Raw genomic sequence first — 7,758 nt, 5'->3', positions numbered from 1 at the left:
TCTGTCTCTCTGTCTGTCTGTCTGTCTGTCTGTCTGTCTGTCTGTCTACTCGTGAACTTTACACAATTGTCTGTCTGTTTGTCTGTCTGTCTGTTTATCTGTGTGTCTGTCTGTCTGTCTATGTCTGTCTGTCTGTCTGTCTGTCTGTCTGTCTGTCTACTCGTGAACTTTACAATAAATTCTGTCCGTCTGTCTGTCTCTCTGTCTGTCTACTCGTGAACTTTACAAAATTGTCTGTCTGTCTGTCTGTTTACTCGTGAACCTTACAAAATTGTCTGTCTGTCTTTCTGCCTGTCTACTCGTGAACTTTACAAAATTGTCTGTCTGTCTGTCTGTCTGTCTGTCTGTCTGTCTACACGTGAACTTTACACAATTGTCTGTCTGTTTGTCTGTCTGTCTACTCGTGAACTTTACAAAATTGTCTGTCTGTCTGTCTGTCTGTCCGTCTGTCTGTGTACTCGTGAACTTTACAAAAATGTCTCTCTCTCTGTCTGTCTGTCTGTCTGTCTGTCCGTCCGTCTCTCTGTCTGTCTGGCTGTCTGTCAGTCATCTAAATCTTCAACTATACGAAAACCACTAAGGCCATCTAGTGATCTTATTTCCAAGGGCATATAAACACAACGCTACTTATTGAGAAATAAAAAGTACAAGTGGCTAAATACTACTTACTCCTTTTATTACTTCAACCACTACTACTACGACTACTACTACTACTACAGAAGCGGAAACGACGCCCACCCTAAAGAGCTTTCCTTCTAAAACCAGGACGGTGCACGCTTGCTGATGGACGTAGCTCGCTTTGACTGGTTATGGAACGGCGGTGGCGGATACTGGGGAAGAAAGGTCGGACAAATAACCTTCTTATTATGAGCTCGACAACATGGTAGGCTTTGGGGACAGCCGAGGAGTCAATACAACAGCTTTAATTTCTGTAACGCTCTCCAGCCTACTGTATGCCTCCGAGAAGTGCCAGACCGTTTTTTTTTTGGCGAAGCTCCTTTTAGCTTAACCTTGTCCTGCGTCAAGCGTACCGGGCAGATTCTATCGAATAGTAATATTGATGGCTCTGTCTCATCACAATTTCTTGACTCATTTTAATAGATGGCACTGATTCAATAGAACTTCGTGGTGTGATAGGACAGACAGACGCATGGACGGAAGCAAGGATGCACGCATGGACGGAAGCAAGGATGCACGCATGGATGGATGCACGGGTGGGAAGACAGATGCAGGCACGCACGGACAGACGGATGGACGGGCGAACAGATGCACGCGATGGACGGACAAGCGAATGCATGGACGAATGAACGGATGGACGCTTCGCCCGACTCATCATCAATGACTTTGTAGTTATGCTGTGATTTCTATATTGCATTGCGTAATGAATTGCGCCCGTGTTGTCTGTCTCTTCTCGTCGATGTGTATGTTGCTATAATACATACCGTTTGCATGAGACGTTTTACTATGAGTGAACAGCCGCAGCTCGCTTGTGATTTAGGTAGACTCAAACTTTAGGTGTCTGCAATTTTTCACGCCTTATGTGGGTAGTATATTGTGTAGGTGTTTTCCTAATATCAAAAATGGGATTCTGTGGTTAGCTCTGTGTACAGCGAATTGGGAGTGCGGGGGTAAACACGGACACAAAGCAAAGAGGAGGCACACAGATGTGTTTACATGAGAGAGCCAGCTATGGCTACAAATATATTATAGATCATCATCATCATCATCATCATCAGCCTGACTACGTTCACTGCAGGACAAAGGCCTCTCCAATGTTCCGCCACTTAACCCGGTCCTGTGCTTGCTGCTGCCAATTTACACCCGCAAACTTCTTAATCTCATCTGCCCACCTAACCTTCTGTCTCCCCCTAACCCACTTCCCTTCTCTGGGAATCCAGTCAGTTACCCTTAATGACCAGCGGTTATCCTGTCTACGCGCTACATGCCCTGCCCATGTCCATTTCTTCTTCTTGATTTCAGCTATGATATCCTTAACGCCAGTTTGTTCCCTAATCCACTCTGCTCTCTTCTTGTCTCTTAAGGTTACACCTACCATTTTTCTTTCCATTGCTCGCTGCGTCGTCCTCAGCTTAAGCTGAACCCTCTTTGTAAGTCTCCAGGTTTCTGCTCCGTAGCTAAGTACCGGCAAGATACAGCTGTTATATACCTTCCTCTTGAGGGATAGTGGCAATCTACCTGTCATAACTTGAGAGTGCTTGCCGAATGTGCTCTACCCAATTCTTATTCTTCTAGTTACTTCAATCAGGGCGTAGATGAAGTATATATAAACATTCTGGAAGAAATCTACAGGGGATCAACTGCTACCATAGTGCTTCATAAAGAAAGCAACAGAATACCAATCAAGAAGGGTGTAAGGCAGGGGGACACAATTTCCCCAATGCTATTTACCGCGTGCTTACAGGAGGTTTTCAGAAGCCTAGAATGGGAACAGTTAGGGATAAGAGTCAAAGGAGAATACCTTAGTAACCTGCGCTTCGCCGATAACATTGCATTGCTGAGTAACTCGGGGGACGAATTGCAACTCATGATTACGGAGTTAGACAAGGAGAGCAGAAAGGTGGGTCTTAAAATTAATCTGCAGAAAACGAAAGTAATGTACAACAACCTCGGCAAGGAGCAGCGCTTCGAGATAGGTAATAGTGCACTTGGAATTGTAAAAGACTATGTCTACTTAGGGCAGGTAATAACCGCAGAGCCGAACCACGAGATATTATAGATACCACCTTGCAAGTTCATCGCAAAAGTGTTACGTGCGTAATTAACCGAAATAATACACAGTACACCAGATACAGTTGTGGCACTGAAAAAAGTTCCAAAAATACTTGGTATAATATATTTTTTGTGTGCAAGGTACAATTACAATAAACGAAAAATAGACAGCGCGTCGTACATGTTCAAGGCATAACTTGCTGAAACGGGCTGGGCCGGGCCCAGACTTTTTGGGCCCGGTCCGGGTATGGGCCATAATTAAAAACACCGGGCCGGGCTTGGGCGGGTCGGAGCATGATGTTTTCGGGCCAGGCTGGGCTCGGGCAGGAAAGATCGGCCCGGGCAGTGCTCCATGTTGTATCGCAACTAGGCTACAAAAAGCGTCTTGTACAATTTCATCATTAGATGTACTGAAATCTCTCAGGATTTCCTGCAAGATACTTCAATAAATTAGCAACGTCTGTCACCCTCTTTTACAAGTCGGCCACGTTGGGGCCTCAGCAGAGGTCTCTATCAATGAATACGCCTAAAAATCTCGGTGGCCTTACATATGGTAGGATTTGGCCATCGTTAGATATGGCGTATGGTTTCATTGGAGTTCCGCTAAAAGCAATCAATGCGCATTTCGCTGGCGACATCTTAAGACACTGTTCATTGAGGTACACCGATATCAACGTTGCAGCTTTCTGAAGCCTTGCGCGCACCTGAGGTCTTATCGTGCCAGATGTCCCGACACAGATGTCATCAGCGTAGATATGAGCGTAGGCTTCCTTTCATCTAACAAAAGAGCTATCACTGGATCTATTTATCGGTCCCCGTCATCGTCTTACGGTGACTTCTGTGTTGAGCTTGATGACATTCTAAGTTCGTTTATATCTCAAAATTACAATGTAATTATTTTGGTTCATAGACATTGACATTACAAATACTAACGATACCTCTTGTGTTACATACTCAAACTCTTGCATGGGGCATGGTTTAGAATCCCTCCTGGATTCTCCAACATGACGTATTTCTCCCAGTCGCAACACGTTTGTGACCATATACTCAGTAACGTAATATCTGTTCAAAAGACCGTTGTGGTCAATTTCAATCTGACAGACCATTATACAATTTTGGCGCTAATAAAGACGGAAACTAATAGCAAAACTAAAATGGCCAATAAGTGTCCTTTAGATTCTGCAAAGTTCGTTGATATAATATCGTGCTCCGGCGGGGGGTGGGGGGGAGGGGATTTATCACAAGATTTTTGCGTCAACAAAGCTTTCATTGCCTTCACCGAGAAACTTACAGGTTTCATAAATTCGTGTACATCTGCATCCATCCTATCACGTTGGTACTAAGCCCCTAAAGACCCAAGGATTACGAGAAGACTGCTGCGCAGCATAAAAAACGACAATCTTTACAAAAAAGTTAACCTCTGCAGGCCATTCAACTTGTCTCTTCGGGCCCATTTTAAAGTGTATACACAAATTCTTACTGTCCAACTTAAAAAAGGTAAACGAACCTACTATCAAAATAAAGTGCTTGAGAATGGGAATGACTGTAGAAAAACGGGAACGTAAATATTCTCCGTTTGTTTTTTTCTCTTTTAATAAACAAAGAGTTTTTACACCATGTTCAGCCAGACACTTTCAACGGTATTTTCGAACGGCACCAACACTATAAACAACGTCATTCATAGAATCAACTTTGAAACAATCGTTCTGAAACAACTCTGTATCGACTGTCACTACTTTGGCTTTATTGCCTTGCTTGTCTTACTCCCTTTTCTTGAAACCCCCATATCCTGATGAAGTTCTACGCACTGTGAAAAGTTTGAAGACAACAGGATGTGGCCTAGATTTAATTTATTCTTCATAAGTCAAACTTGTCGCCCCCGACTTATCATCTGTGCTTTAACATCTTATCAACACCGCATTTTGTTCTGGCGTTTTTTCCTACTATTCTCAAAAAAGAGAAGATAACACCTGTATTTAAAAAGGGAGACCGAAAAATTTTCTCTATATATCACCCAATAAGAATCCTCCCATTTTTCAATAATGTTATTGAGAAGCTCATTGTTAATTGTTTTACAAACTACCTAACGAAATTTAATCGTTTGTAACCTAAGCACTTTGGTTTTCTTGCTAACCCGTCAACCGAATTAGCACTAACAAAACTAACTGATAGCTTAAAACAATTTATCGATAAAGGTCAATGGGTTGAGGTGGTATTTATTGACTTATATAAAGCATTTGCAACCATTAACCACTCTATCTTGTTTCCTAACATGAATCCCTGGGAACTTGGGAGCCTACTTTAGCCCTTCTACAAGGTTACTTCGCTAACAGGATCCCAGTTGTGAACTTCTGCGGTGTTTTTTTCTCTCCAATAACAAATAATTAGGGAGTTCCGCAAGGCGCAATTTCGGGACCTCTCTTGTTTTTTTTTTCATTTACGTAATGACTTACCATCATCGCTTACTTTTTCTTACTGCATCCTTTATGCCGATGATACTACCATATTTTCCAGTGACAAAGCTCTCCCGAATCTGCTAACAAAATAAACATAGATGTCGGCAATCTTGTTTCATGGTTCAATAATAACTTACTGAAAATCAACCCCATTAAAACCACTTTCATTTTATTTCATTCTCATCCAAAAAACGTGGCAAAAAATCTGGAAATACACATAAATAAGTGCGCCAACACACTTTCAAACTTGGCTACTTTTTTTAAGTGCAACATTACATCCTCAACTTAAATTTAACTTTCATATAAACTGTGTCATCATGAAGACTGCTTTTCGCATCCGCATACTCATTCGCTCAAGACATTGCTTTCAGCAACAAATTCTCAAATCATTTTGCTATGAATTTATTCATAGTCACTTTAATTGCAGCATTTCATCCTGGGCCAACACGTACAAAACTCATCTTGCATCCATCATTCACCTTCAGGAAATAGCAATCTTTATCTTCACTCACAGTTCATACACTGCATCAGCAGTACCTCTCTCTAGCACTTTCGAAATTCTACCTATCACCTCCACTTTTAAACTCAAACTTGTTGTTTTAATATTCAGAAGCAGAACAGGTGATATTACAACTGACATACTCCCAATAAAACATCTTCACAATAAGAATAACACGCAGTTTTCTGAAAATAGCAACAGCCTGTTTCCAAAAGTAAACACTAACTACGGTAAAATGACAGCATTATTTACTGCAACTTCATCTTGGAATTCACTTCCATCAACAATTAAATCAAGTCGTTCATTAGATTATCTCCGGTGTCCACTCAAACAATTTTTACTAACCACACGCTTCACCTGATCGTACTTCTGCATTTATATATGTATTGGTGTGAATATATTAGATGCGGAAGCATCTTATACTCGCGCCTTGTAGTGCGCCGTCCGCGCCGTCCGCACCGCTTCTCGAACATTCGACAGCTGACGCGCGCGCATGCGCCGTCGCGCCGTCGCCCACTCTTCCACCATCTGTGCATCCCTTCCTCCTCTACACACCGCGCGTGCTTCACTCCTCCACCATCTGTGCACCCTTCCTCCTCTACACACCGCGTTCGACATCTACAATTCTCCTGATTCTCCAGTGGACGCGCATGTGGCGTCGCGCTTCGAGAACATTCAACAGCTGACAGTGCATGCGCCGTCGAGCTGTATATATACTCAAGGTCGGCGCTCGCTCGCTCAGTTGCCGCTCGTCGGTTGGTTTGTACGGCGCGTCGACGTCCAAGGTCGCGGTGAAATGAATTCCAACGAATCCACAAACACAATGATCGACGTCCCTTCGACCAGCGCCGCCCTTTCGCATACGTGTGTACGTGTTCACTCATTTAACACCCCCTCCTACAACCACGTTAACCAATTTAGCCATCGACCCAAGTAAGTCGCAATTTAACACCCCATTTCACAACCACGTTAACCAATTTAGCCATCGACCTAAGTAAGTCGCACTTTAACACCCCGTTAACCAATTATATGCTCCGCATCCTCCTCAGTGTTCCCCCGAGGGAAGCTGCGGGAAATTTTTTTATAGTTATGTGTGTATGCTCACTATGTATTTGATAATAAGTATATAAATAAGTGATAGTTTGTTATTTTGAAATTGTTTCTTACGGTTTGTTTGTTGTCAATCTTTGTTTACGTTATTTGTACTTGTTCTAACAGGAAGTCCCCCTGACAGTTTTCAGTTTGGGACCTGCTTCTGTATAAGACACATTTTTTTATTAAATATTGTCAAAGATTTAGCAAACAGTGCGACACGTTTTTACGCATGAAGACATTAATCACTGTAAGAGCGCCCAGGAATTATAGTTGCACTACTTCGTTTCTAAATCATGTCAGTGCAAAGCGACAAAATAAGGGGTTAATAAGTGGCACGGAGAGGGGAGGCGTTGCGCGAAAAATTACGGGGGGGGGGGGGGGTTCAAACCCTTCAACCACCCCCTTGGCTACGCCACTGCCCCAAGACATTGTGATGTGAAAATAGTCACACCCTTTTGTCGTTTCGGTAAAAGTGGGGACGACCGGTGTGGCCAGAGCCTTCAGTATTGTACAGCCTTGTGCGACTTTACCGCGTGAGGTCAGCGCATTCACCGCGCCGTCGTGATATATAAAAAAAAACGACGAATTCTGGCGCGCTCGCGTAGCGCCACCTTTATGGCGCGGTGGCGGCGGCAGTGTGCCCGCCTTGAAAATTTCGACGGCGGCGCCAAGCGGTGCGAGGAAACCAAGAGGTGGCGGCGGCGCGGAGGGGCGGCGCACAGCTCTAGGTGTCACTCAAGACACCACCTTGCGAAACTCGACGGTGCGTGGGTTGTTGGGAGGTTGGATCATCTGCAGTGTTATCAAATAAGGTCTGCTCTTGTAAAAAACTGCGCGTCTAACGATACAGTCGTCCACCTAGGCCCACTTACTCAATAGATTCGAAATTCGCGTCATAAAGAACGTTACGTATGCTCATTTTAGATCAAAGAACACGACAACAGATAATCGTTTACATGCCTTTTGATGTTGGGCACA

This window comes from Rhipicephalus microplus, chromosome X, assembly GCF_043290135.1.
Source record: "Rhipicephalus microplus isolate Deutch F79 chromosome X, USDA_Rmic, whole genome shotgun sequence".
NCBI lineage: Eukaryota > Metazoa > Arthropoda > Arachnida > Ixodida > Ixodidae > Rhipicephalus > Rhipicephalus microplus.
The sequence above is the reverse complement of the archived record's forward strand: the minus strand, read 5'-3'. Positions refer to the sequence as shown.